We start from the raw sequence: 11,641 nt of genomic DNA on the forward strand, positions 1-11,641 counted from the left end.
TCTCCAGGCCCGGGCCTGCACCACAGGCTCATGGAGGCTCTGCGCAGCCAGCCGGGGAGTGCTAGCGATGGGCTGCAGGACCCTGGGCTCCCTCGGTCACTGTAGTGGGGTTTGCCCGGGTGGAATGGGGGGGGGTCAGTCCTGCAGCTTTGTGCTCCTGGGGGCACTGGAACAATCTAGTAAATCTCAGGTTCCCAGACTCGCTCCACCCCCTCCTTCACACATTGCAGAAAAGCCACCCCAAGAGGCAACCCCCAGCTCCATCCAGGACCCCATCCACACAAGCCAGGGCCCAGCCTTCCTGCTCCTCTGCCCCCCACTGACTCCTGACCGGCATGCCCAAGCTGAGCCTCTGGCTGCATTAACTGCAGAGGTCTGGGGGCACCACGCCCTCGTTTGCTTCCTAGGCTGCAGCGCCAGCTGGCCTCGTTAGTCCTTGGCTGACAGCACTGGCTGCAGCTCCGCACTAATCAGTGTGACCTTTTGTACTGGCTGTAGGTAAAAGGGCCTCCAAAGGTCACACTGGCGTGCAATGCAAGCGAATCCTTTCACGGCCACCCGGCAACAGGCTTCCCCACCCCGCCGCAGTGAATGAACTTCAGTCCAGGTCAGATTCACCCTTGCGCCGTGCTTGCTCTCCGACAGGGGCAGGGCTGGCTCCCGGTGTGAAACCACAGCCCCTTGCAGGAGACGCGTGAGAACGGCAGGGGTTCTGGAGGCACCGCGTCCCCTGGAGCGCAGCCCCTGCACCATCTGCTCCCCTCTGCAGCTGGCTAGCTCCGCTTCGGGGGCGCTCAGCCTGCAGAGTCCTTGTGCAGGGGCTGCCGCTGTGTCTGGCTGCGTGGGGCCCCGTCTCCACTTCATCCTTGTGCAGCGCACAAGGGCCAGCCCCCAGCCAGCCCTTAGATTGCAAACCCCGGGACGCAGGGCGCGGCCTGTGGGTTCACGCAGCACTAGCCCAGTGGGGAGAAGGACAGGGTCACTGTGGCTGAGGATCACAACTAAGCCCTGGGGAGGGTTTGGCGGGTGGTTCCACAGGCCAGTTTGAACCAGGACAGGAAATTTTACCTTTCCCAACAAGAGACGACTCTGTAATGACTGAACCGATCTCTGCACATTCCTACCAGCCGGAGTGCGGGGGAGAGAGGGTGAAGAGAAAGGAGCCTCACAGCCCAGCCCTGTGTGGGACTAAGGTAAGGTCTCGTTTACACTGGGACTTAGCCCCAGTTCCAACCTCTGGCATCGCCGCCCCGGGTGCAGCACAGCCCAGTTGCAATGCAGGGGCAGCTGCACCTTGCAAGTCACCACCGTCACCGTTCAGGGTAACTTAGGGTGACCAGGTGTACAATTTTCGACTGGAACACCAGGTTGTCACGGAGTTCCCGGGCCATGCTCTGGATCTGCTCCCTATGAAGCCAGGCAGGACTCTGGGGAAGTCTCCTTTCTATGAGCAGCCTGTCTGCAGGACACACAGCTCACACAGCTTCCCCCTTCCTGGGTCTGACCTTGGAGCATTCAGCCTCCTCTGCCCCTCCGTGCGCTTCCCACAGCGAGTCCGCCCAGGCGGGGTCCTGGGGGGGCCAGAGGGTCCTGCCCCCCAACTCCGCAGTCAGACGTGACTCTCAGCCAGCCAGCGAAACAGAGGTTTATCAGACGACAGGAACATGGTCTAACACAGAGTTTGCAGGTGCAGAGAACAGGACCCCTCAGCTGGGTCCATTTTGGGGGGCAGTGAGCCAGACAACCACGTCTGCCCTTCACTCCATGTCCCAGCCAGCCCCAAACTGAAAACTCCCTCCAGCCCCTCCTCCCCTGGGCTTTGTCCCTGTCCCGGGCCAGGAGGTCACCGGATTCCTTTGTTCTCCAACCCTTTAACTCTCACCTGGAAGGGGGGAAGGGCCCAGGCCATCAGTGGCCAGAAAACAGGGTGTCGGCCCTTCTCTGCGTCCAGACCCCTGCACACACCTGCCCTCTAGGGCTCTGCAATGATCATACACCCTTACCCCACCACCTAGATACTTAAGAACTGCCTAGGGGAAACTGAGGCACCCCTACACTATTCAGAGGAACCATTAAGAACAGTCCCACTTCATCACACAGGTCGAAAAAGGACCCTGGCGGCTCCGGTCAGCATCGCCGACTGGGCCATGAAAGGTCCAGTCAGGGGTGCTGCAAGGCTAAGGCAGGCTAGTCCCTACCTGTCCTGGCTGGCATCGCACTGCGACCCGGAAGCGGCCAGCAGGTCTGGCTCCTAGCCGGGGGGGCCACGGGGCTCTGCACGCTGCCCCTGCCCCGAGCACCGGCTCCACACTCCCCTTAGCCAGTTCCCAGCCAACTGGAGCTGGGGGGGGCCTGTAGCAGGCAAGAGCAGTGTGCGGAGCCTCCTGCCCCCCCCCCCCCACACACACACACCTACTAGTGTCGGACCTGCTGGCCGCTTCCGGGGTGCACGTAACGCAGCGTCAGGACAGGCAGGCAGCCTGCCTTAGCCCCGCTGCACCGCTGACCGGGAGCCACCCGAGGTAAGCCTGCACCCCAACCCTCTGCCACAGCCCTGAGACCCCCCCAACCCAGAGCCCCCTCCTACACCCCAACCCACTCATCCCTGGCCCCAGAACCCTCACTCCCTCGTACCCCAACCCCCAGCCCCGAGACCCCCCCCAACCCCCTCGTGCATGCCAAAGCACTCATCCCCAGCCCCACCCTAGAGCCCACACCACCAGCCCAGAGCCCATACCCCCTCCTGCAGCCCAGAGCCTCTCCAAACCTGGAGCCCCCTCCTACATCCCAAATCCCTGGTCCCAAACCAGAGTCTTCACACCCCAACTCCAGCCTCGGGCTCTGGTGCGTGTCAATGCTCCAAAGCCCACAACTGAGTTTGCCCCATAGTTACAAGTTCATAACGGTCTCCAATCCAGAGCCCGAGCCCCACCTGGGCGATGCAGCCATTTCTGCTAGCGCCTTTGATCTCCAGGAACAGGCAATCAGCAGACAATGACCCGCTGCCCGGGTGTGGCATCAACAGGCTGGGTTTTGCCTAACTGGAAGTGGGGGAATTTGCATTAACTTCTCCCTAGTGATTCCCCGAGAAGTCCACTGCACGCTTGGTTGTCCCACAAGTCCATCCTTGGCTGGCAGACTTTCAGTTAAGTCCTTTCCAACTCCCAGGCCTCGCATCACATCCCCCCTCCCGCCCCCTGAGAGGTTACATGTGACCCTGCATTTAATACAATGGACCCCAAAGGTACTTAACCCTAATGCAATAAGGTCTCCTGAGGATACTGCAGGAAACTGCCACATCTGTCTCTGCCGCTTGGGTTGGTTCTGCCTGTCTACGCCAGGGTTGGCCCTGGTGCAGCTGCCCCACTGGGGCCGGAGGCAGCAGCCAGTGCGCGGGGGTGGGGGGTGGGGGGCACACTCAGAGGCCTGGGATGGGCCCACTGGCTTGGGAGCCGCACTGGCTGCAAAGGGGCTACAACGGGAAATAGCACGGAAACCTGCCAGGCACCAGAATCTAAAGCCAATCAGCACCCCGTACTGCGGCCCGGAGAGCTCGCAGTCTGGTTTGATTGTTAGCGTTTGGGGGCAGGGTCCGAGTCTGTGTTCCGTGTTCATACAGCAGCTGGTACACTGGGGGGGCCGGTCCAGGACGGGGGCTCCTCGGCATTCCCACAAGACAAAACATGCTGAAGATTCTCCCTCACCAGGGAAAGGAAATGGAAGATTTGCCCTGGGTTCTGCAGGCCAGGCAGGCACCCGCAGGAAGCCAAATGAGGCAAAGGAAGGCACAGTGATGATGTTGAGAATCGCCTTCTCCTGACACAGAGCGTCTGGTCCAAAGCAAACCCCTCAGCTCAACCCCCACCTCATCATTAGAAATCTTAGCCTTGTTTCACAATAACCTAATCCTGGTTTAGCCCTGCAATAATCCTGGCCAAGCAGTCAAATAACAGCTGGGCTTGCACGCTCTGCTCTGGTACTTAACCTTCTCTGGTGACCTAGATTTAACCACTGCACGTTCTAAGCTACTGTCCGCTCATTTCAAAGACTACAAAGCACCTTATGCAGGACCCTTCATAAAGCTAAGGAGCAATACAATCTAATCACAGCAAGATCAAAGCTCTCAAGTGTTTTCCAATTGTCTGGTCAATACCCTTCCAGCTCTGTTAGGGGAGTTGCAGGGGGGTCTCAATTGAATAAGTGGCTGTAAAAACCTGCCAGGATTCGAAAAATATTGGCCAATAAGACTTAATATATTTTATTGTGTATAATTCCATAAAGCGTAAGGCTATATTAATATATCTTTACTATAATCATCGATAAATAAATGATGGGTGTATGATTTAATTTGACATCTGTCATACTCATCTCCATACAGGATATGAAGCAATTATGCTCTTTAAAATGTAATAAAAATATGGATTTCATCTGCGTCCGTGACCTTACGGTGAAATTTAGAGGCCAAAGCTGGGGGTAGCCAAGCAACAGAAAAGGAGAAATGCAAGGTATTCTGGGACGGCGAAGGGTAAGTGAAAACTCGCTGGTAGTGAGCTGTACAGCACTGTTGGCATGCAGGGGCCTTCACAATCAACACAATTGCTTGGCTGCTGCTCCAGGGTCAACACCCAGTGGGAGAGGACAAGAGGGGAGAGGGGCCTGTGGTTATGGCAGGAGAGCAGGGCTTGGAAATAGAGGGAATTTTCCAGTGACGTGGGTTTTTTTGATCAGAAAATGCTTATTTGTCGCCACCAAAACTCTTGGCGGAAGCGTGTCAGTTTCAAGGAAACTTTTATCCTTGGGAAGGTTTCTCAGGCCCAGGATGGAATTTCTGATCCAAAGAAGAGGGATCCCCCAGACTAGTTCATAGCCCAGTGCTCAGGGCACACACCTGGGGTAGGGGAGACCCAGGGTCAAGTCCCTACTCTGCCCAATTCGGCACAGATCACGAGAGATGAGACGGGGGGAGTGGCCGAACCACTGGGCTATTGGCTAGTCTGGGGGTGCCGCCATTTGTGAAAAACATGACGAGGGCTCTGGTTTGCTCCGCACTGCAATGAAAACAAGTTCTGAAACTTTGTTTTTTCCTCATGGCCCAGCCAGCCCTCCTCAGCAAGTCAGTGCCTGGCTTCACCACCAGCTCCCCGCAGGACCCCCGTTTAGTCTCCCTGGACCCCAGCTCCCGCTCTGTACCCTGGGGTAACAGCCCTGCCAGACGGCCCACGTGGGTGGTGGGAATGGAGTCCGTAAGTGTCTGCAGGGGATGCCTGTATGGCCGAGAGCAGGGCTCTGGAGGACAGGTCGTGACACGGGCTTGTTAAATAGATGTCGATCGCTTTGCCCTCTGGCCAGGAGCTCCAGAAGGGTAGAGCTCTCTACCCCTTCTACGGTGCAAAGGGAAAAGTGGTGCCATAGAGACACTAAATTTGGATATGCTGCCTACCCACAATTCCTCTGGTGGCACGTGAGGAGTCACTGTAACCGTGCATGAATTTGGATTTTGGGGGGTAGTGGGCTCTCAGAGCAGCCTGGTGGGGGAGGTATCTTGTGGCCAAGAGGTTATTTCCAACCAGTCAGGACTTTGCTCAAGAGTCTTATGAGTTCTTGGCCCCTCTCCTGTGCGGCTTTAGCTGTGAGAGGTGACCCAGATTGAGGACTCTGCAGCAAGACGTGACCGAGGACAGCAGCAGTGTTCTCCATTGAAACTCCACCTACCCAACACCTCAATACAGCTGCTCCGTTAAACTGCATTAAGGTGATGGCATCTCCTGAACAGCCAGCAAAGCACTTGAGACAGACGTGTAAAGAGCTACTCAGTCCGCTCCTACTCGCTGATTCCAAGCACGAGTTGGATTTGGTGGTGCAGTCCAGGGCCTAGCTCCTGTGGGACACTCTCAGCGGTGTGCAGGAAGGCAGCTGAGACTGACCACTGCCGGAGTGACCGGAGTGGGGCAAATTTTACTCTTTATTTGCTCTTTTGACTGTGGCTGTCTTTTCCCAAGCGCAAGCTCTGCTCCTTGCCTTCCCACCAAGCCCCTCGCACGCACAGCCTCAGAGTTCTTGTGAGCAGGGAGATTGTGCCTGTTACGGGCACCCACGGAGGGGCGTTTAGTTTCCCAGATTTCTGGGTGGGGGCTCAGGGTGGTTTAATTATTTGTCCGGAGGGACTCTAAATACATTGTACCCAGCCCCGTTGCTGCGGTGGCCCACCTGGCAGAAGGGTTACATGGCCAGCGTGTGAGGTTTCATTGATACAGGGGGCTGGAGCGAAGGCCGGCAGTGGCCGGGTCACTGAGGGAAAGGGAGCCTGGAGGGAGGATTTGGAAAAGAGGAAAGTTGTCTGGGTCAGGCCAGGTGACCCCACAGCAGGGGCCAGCCCAGGAGAAGGCCCAGGACAGTTTGTGGGCGAAGGAGCTTGGAGCTGCTTCTGCGACAGAGCTCACTGAGGGAGCCGGGGTGCTGGGTGGAGAGCCAGGCAGCTGGAGGAGACCTGGGCAGAGCCCACAGCAAGGCAGGGAATTCAGGGAGGGGTGTGTGGCGGAGGGGCCCTGCTGCCCAAAGATGGGGAGGAGGGGGCAGTAGCCAAGGCAAGGGCTGGCCTGGCCCCAGCCGCCAGAAAGGCTGAACTTTGGAGACACCGGGGAGGAAGAGCCAGCAGCTCAGCAGGAGACTGGAGGAAGAGAACACGAATCTGGGCCTGAGGCTGTGAGCCTGGAAGGTGGCAGAGAGGGGCGCTGGCAGGGACAGGAGCTGCAAGGGGGCAGGTTGGTGCCCACATTGCACAGAAGAGGCCTCGCGGCTGGAACACCCAGCTACAGCCGATTGCCCCGCAGGGCCTGGCCCGTTCCCTCAGCCCAGCCCCACACCACGTCCCCATGGGCCAGGGGCTGAGTGGTAGCTGATCCTCATGGCCAGCCGGGCTGCTGTGGGGCCAGTGAAGGCCAGCCAGAGGTGCCCCCTCCTTCCCCTATTTCCCTTCCAGGAGGCAGCAGCTCCTTGATTTGGGGGGGCGGGGGGAGGGGGAGGTGCTGAGGAGCAGCAGGGGGTGCTGGCTGAATGGGAGAGGCCAGTGGTGAGACCCCATATCTCTGCCACCCACCTCTGCACCCCTCCTGACCAGCAGCTGCAGCCACCCGAGGGCCCTGCCCCCCTCGCTGCTCCCGTGGCCCCACTGAGGCAGGCGGTGCCGTGCCGTGCACACGGAATACAGCAGCGGGGCCGGCAGGAGCCTGAACGCACGTCTCGCGTCCCGGCCCCCAGGGGCCGAGTTTGGGCTGCGGCCCGCGTGTTGCCTCCCGGGCTGCAGCCACGCACAGCCAGGGTCTCGCTGGCCCGCGGTTCCCACGGCCTCAGGGAGTGGCCAGCCCCGGAACCCGCTTCCAGCGGGAGGAGAGGAGTCCACAAGGCGAGTCTCCAGCAGGGATCAGAGACACACGCAATAGCCTAAGAAACCCTCAACCAGCCCTTGTGGGTCAGAGCAACGTACCCGGCTTGGCTGCCGGCGCTGCTCCCTCTGGACCCTGGGTCAGACTCGGTTCTCGTCGTCAGCGCCCTCCGCGGGGTTGGCCCAGGCTACCCACGGGGGCCTCAGCCTGCGTGCCCATGAGCTGCCCTGGCCACATCCCCCGAGACCATGGAACCGTCGTCCCCAAAGGCCAGGCTCGGACCTGCAGCAGGTGGAGACTTCTCAGCCACTGGCCCACGGCTCGTGAACTGGCTCCTGGGAGAGACCGGAGTGAGCAGGGGCCCCAGATCCCCAGAGCAAATGGCCCCCAGAGCCGCCTCCCCCTGGCAAACTGCCCCCCCCCCAGCCGCCTTCCCCAGGGCAAACTCGCCCCCACACTGACTCTCCAGAGCAAATGGCCCCCAGAGCCACCTCCCCCTGGCAAACTGCCCCCCCCAGCCGCCTTCCCCCGGGCAAACTCGCCCCCACACTGACTCTCCAGAGCAAATGGCCCCCAGAGCCGCCTCCCCTGGGCAAACCAGCCCCAGAGCTGCCTCCCCCTGGCAAACTGCCCCCCCAGCCACCTCCCCCTGGCAAACTGCCCCCCCCAGCCGCCTTCCCCCGGGCAAACTCGCCCCCACACTGACTCTCCAGAGCAAATGGCCCCAGAGCCGCCTCTCCTGGGCAAACCAGCCCCCAGAGCCGCCGCCCCCAGGCAACCTGCGCTCCCCAGAGCCGCCTCCCCTGGGCAAACCGGCCCCCAGAGTCACCTCCCCCAACAGGCAAAACAGCCCCTCCCCTCTGCCCCCAGAGCCTCTTGCTGTGATTTTTGGGCAAAAATCCACAAGGGACTAGAAATAGCAACAAACTAACTTCCTCTCTGACCTCTCCTGAGGACCGAGGAGAGGCCAGGTCACCCATTAACCTCCAGCACCAGGGTCCTTTCATCCCTCCGCTTTCCAGCCAGGCGTAAGTCACATGGCCCAGTCGAGAGTTAGGTGGGGACTGGTAACAAGGACTGCTGTGCTCCTGAGCCTTTGTCAGAGGGATACTCGCATGGCAGGGCCTGCCCGTTACTCTGGCTAGTCTCCCAAGGCCTGTGACCCTTGTCCAATATGCTTTGAACATCTCCCAACTTGGTGTCCTGTTACCTGCACACTCTAGGGCACCCACATTTACCTTTCTGTGGGCTCAAGGCGTAACCCCATTAATGTAGGCACCCCCACCCTTTACTAGGTTCTAGGGCTCAGGGCCACCCATACCCAACTCCTAGGGCTCAGAGTGTAACTTGGTTAATTTAAGTACCCCTCCTTATCCAATTCCCAGGGCTCAGGGCATAATCTTCTGCCAGTTTGTGGGGCCTTTTACCAGTGAAAGAGCCTTACACAAGGATATCCTTAACCTCTATTTATTATCAGTTCCCAAACCAGAACGCACACGCTGAGCATTTGATGCTCACCACTCCCAATAAGGCAGACAAACGTTTCCTAGGGGCCAGTCAGGATCAGGTCATCCAGGGCTCCTCCAACTTCTGCGTGATATAGTTGGCAGGGTGTTGAGATCTGGCAGCTCTGATCTTGGGCTGGGTCCTGGGGTTAGGTTCCAAAGAACTTCCTGTTGGACCCCAGTTTATATAGTTAAACCGGAATTCTGCTTAGCTGTACCTTAACCAATCATTTTAAACTAAAGTTCTACAAAACAGTGTTTTGTACCAATCCTAGCCCACTACAAAACAATTCTTTAACCAATCAGACCCCACCACTATAGCTGATTTAAATCTTGCAAAATTAGTTATGCAACGGACAAACAATTAAAGAATCAGACAGAAACCATTCAGATAAACAAGAGAGAAGTAGGGACCATAAAACAATAAAGAAGTGTTGATTTCACACTCACAACTGTTGATAAGCGATTCCCTGCCAGACAGATGCCATCAGACAAAGTTTTCTTTAAACCTCTTAAGATCTGTATCTTTATCTGGTGAAGGTGGATTCTATTAGAACAGGATCTCCTTAACAGCCCGATATTTCATTGTTTGGATAGAACTGAGAGAGAATGTGACTTTCTGCTTCTTGGCTCATGGCTGCTGCCGTCCTAACGTAGCTGCAGAAAAAGATCTCTGGCCTTACAGTCCCCCTCTCCCATTCAGAAAGTTTGCATGGCTCCCAGGAGGTCACAGCTTGCTCGCCTGCTGAGGTCTCTAAGCATTTGATGGACGCTTGACTCTAGTGATCAAGTGTCATTGCTCTAACAGCCTACGGCAAAGTCGCCAAGCCAGAGGCTCAGATCCCAGACCAGCAACTCTGGGTCAGCTTCCGAGCACCCCCCATAGGGCTGGCTCCTTAGCAGCGCCAAGGCGGGAGTCAAGGCTAACTAGGGCATCACCCCTCCTTCCTTTCCCAGCATCCCCGGCGTTTCTTAGCTTTGCCAGCGAGGACACTAGTTCTGCTCTGGTAATGCTCAATCTAGAGCCTGGGCAGGCCTGTTCCTGCTGTGGAAATTCATGTGGCGTTTAAAGCTTCACCATCGCTCATCTAGCGACCTGGAGTCTCACCCAGCTGGGTACTGGGTCCATTTTGGGTGCTGCCACCCCCCGGGAAATCTATTTGCGAACATCCCCACTGCAGACAAAACCTGGCAGAGGATTTTGAACTGCTCAGAAATCTTTGCTTTGCATTCCTTCACCCTCACTGCCCTGCAGAGGATGCATGCGTCCCTTGTAAACAAAGCACAACTCCGGGGGGGGGGAGCCAGTCTTGTCTATTGCAGCCAGCTGCTGCCTCCCCGAGCTCTCCATCTATGTACCGAGCAGGCACAACACAGTAACCGGCTGCCAAAGCAACATTCAATCCAGCCCTCAATTTAATCAATACAGAACAGGCTGGTCCGGGGGGACTGCAAAACCCTATTTAAGGCTACTCAGATCAGGCTGCTTTGAGAAGGGCAGACTTTCCTTATGGAGGATACAGACTCCGAGGAAGAAGCTGTCACTTGTACCAATGCACTGGCCCAATTAAGCTCCTGCATTATTCAGAACATGATCTAGAAGCTTCAGAGCCAAGTGTCAGCACGTCAGCGCCCGATGCGTCACCTGGCCCCTCCGGAGTCCAGGCCTCTGTGTAGGGGAAGCTTCCAACGGCAGGAACACACGGGATTGGTCTTGGGCTCCGAGTATCAGCTACTGTCCTGCCTGCAAGGGGAGACGCACTGGAGAGGAGCCAGCCCCCCAGTTGAGCCTGGGGTCGCGGCGCGTTCACACCAGTGAACAGTCACATCGTGGTCACGTCTGTGGTAGCTCCTGCAGAGCGGTGGGCACTAAGGGAAACCATGGCGTCCGCTCAGCAGAGCCCTTTAGTCCAGAGGCACAACGGACCCGCTAGTCTCTGGGCTGCTGCTGCAGACGCAGCTAGCGGAGGGAGCCCAAGTTAACTAACAAACCCAGAGCTGTGCTGACACAGGCGAGGCAGATTCCCAGAGCCAGGTGCTCAGCCGGCCACGACACCTGGTTTCCTGCTCCCTACGGAGCCCAGGAGTCAGAGCCCACTTTGCCTAATGGAAAAGACAAGCCCAGGAGGGGAAGGAGCAGCATGCAGACAGTGCTGCTAATAGGCAAATGCAGGGGAATCCCTGCAGCAGCTGGGAAAGAACAGAGCACGGGGCCCCCACCTCCGCCAGCCTCAAGCAGCCCTGGGACCTGGATGCTTCCAGACAATCACCACAATCCCATCTGAAGTCTCACCCCAGCGGCTGAAGAAGGGACAGAGCAAGACTCCACTAGGGAGCTGCAGCATCGGTCTCTTCATTAGCTTCTCCGGGCTCGTGTCTGACACCAGCGGTAAATGAGATAGTTAAAGCATGGCTGGTTTCTCAGCTTGGTTAAAATCAATGTGGTGACGCTGGCAGACCAGGTGCCAGCTCCTGCCAAGGCCCCTACACTTCACTGGACACGGAGATGGAGCGTATCACCAACCAGCAATTCCAGATAGCTGGAAACCAGTCTGGCTGACCTGTGCATTAGCCTTGTTAAAACCGATGTGAAGCTGAAGGTGTTTAGACTAGGGTAGGGCTGTCAATTAACGCAGTTAACATACATGATTAACTCAAAAAAATTAATCGTGATTAAAAAAATTAATTGCTATTAATTGCCATTTTAATCACACTGTTAACCAATAGAAATTAAATATTTTGGATGTTTTTCTA

General features: G+C 57.3%; 1 long non-coding RNA gene across 1 annotated transcript; it reads left to right on the forward strand.

Moving 5' to 3' along the window:
• Positions 1 to 545: 545 nt before the first annotated feature.
• Positions 546 to 6,396, forward strand: LOC122461875. The gene is made up of 3 exons (XR_006284097.1): positions 546 to 607; positions 1,128 to 1,193; positions 5,628 to 6,396. It is a non-coding gene; the product is annotated as an uncharacterized LOC122461875 (long non-coding RNA).
• Positions 6,397 to 11,641: the final 5,245 nt, after the last annotated feature.

The sequence above is a fragment of the Chelonia mydas genome, chromosome 10 (genome assembly GCF_015237465.2).
Source record: "Chelonia mydas isolate rCheMyd1 chromosome 10, rCheMyd1.pri.v2, whole genome shotgun sequence".
In the NCBI taxonomy this organism is placed as follows: Eukaryota; Metazoa; Chordata; order Testudines; family Cheloniidae; genus Chelonia; species Chelonia mydas.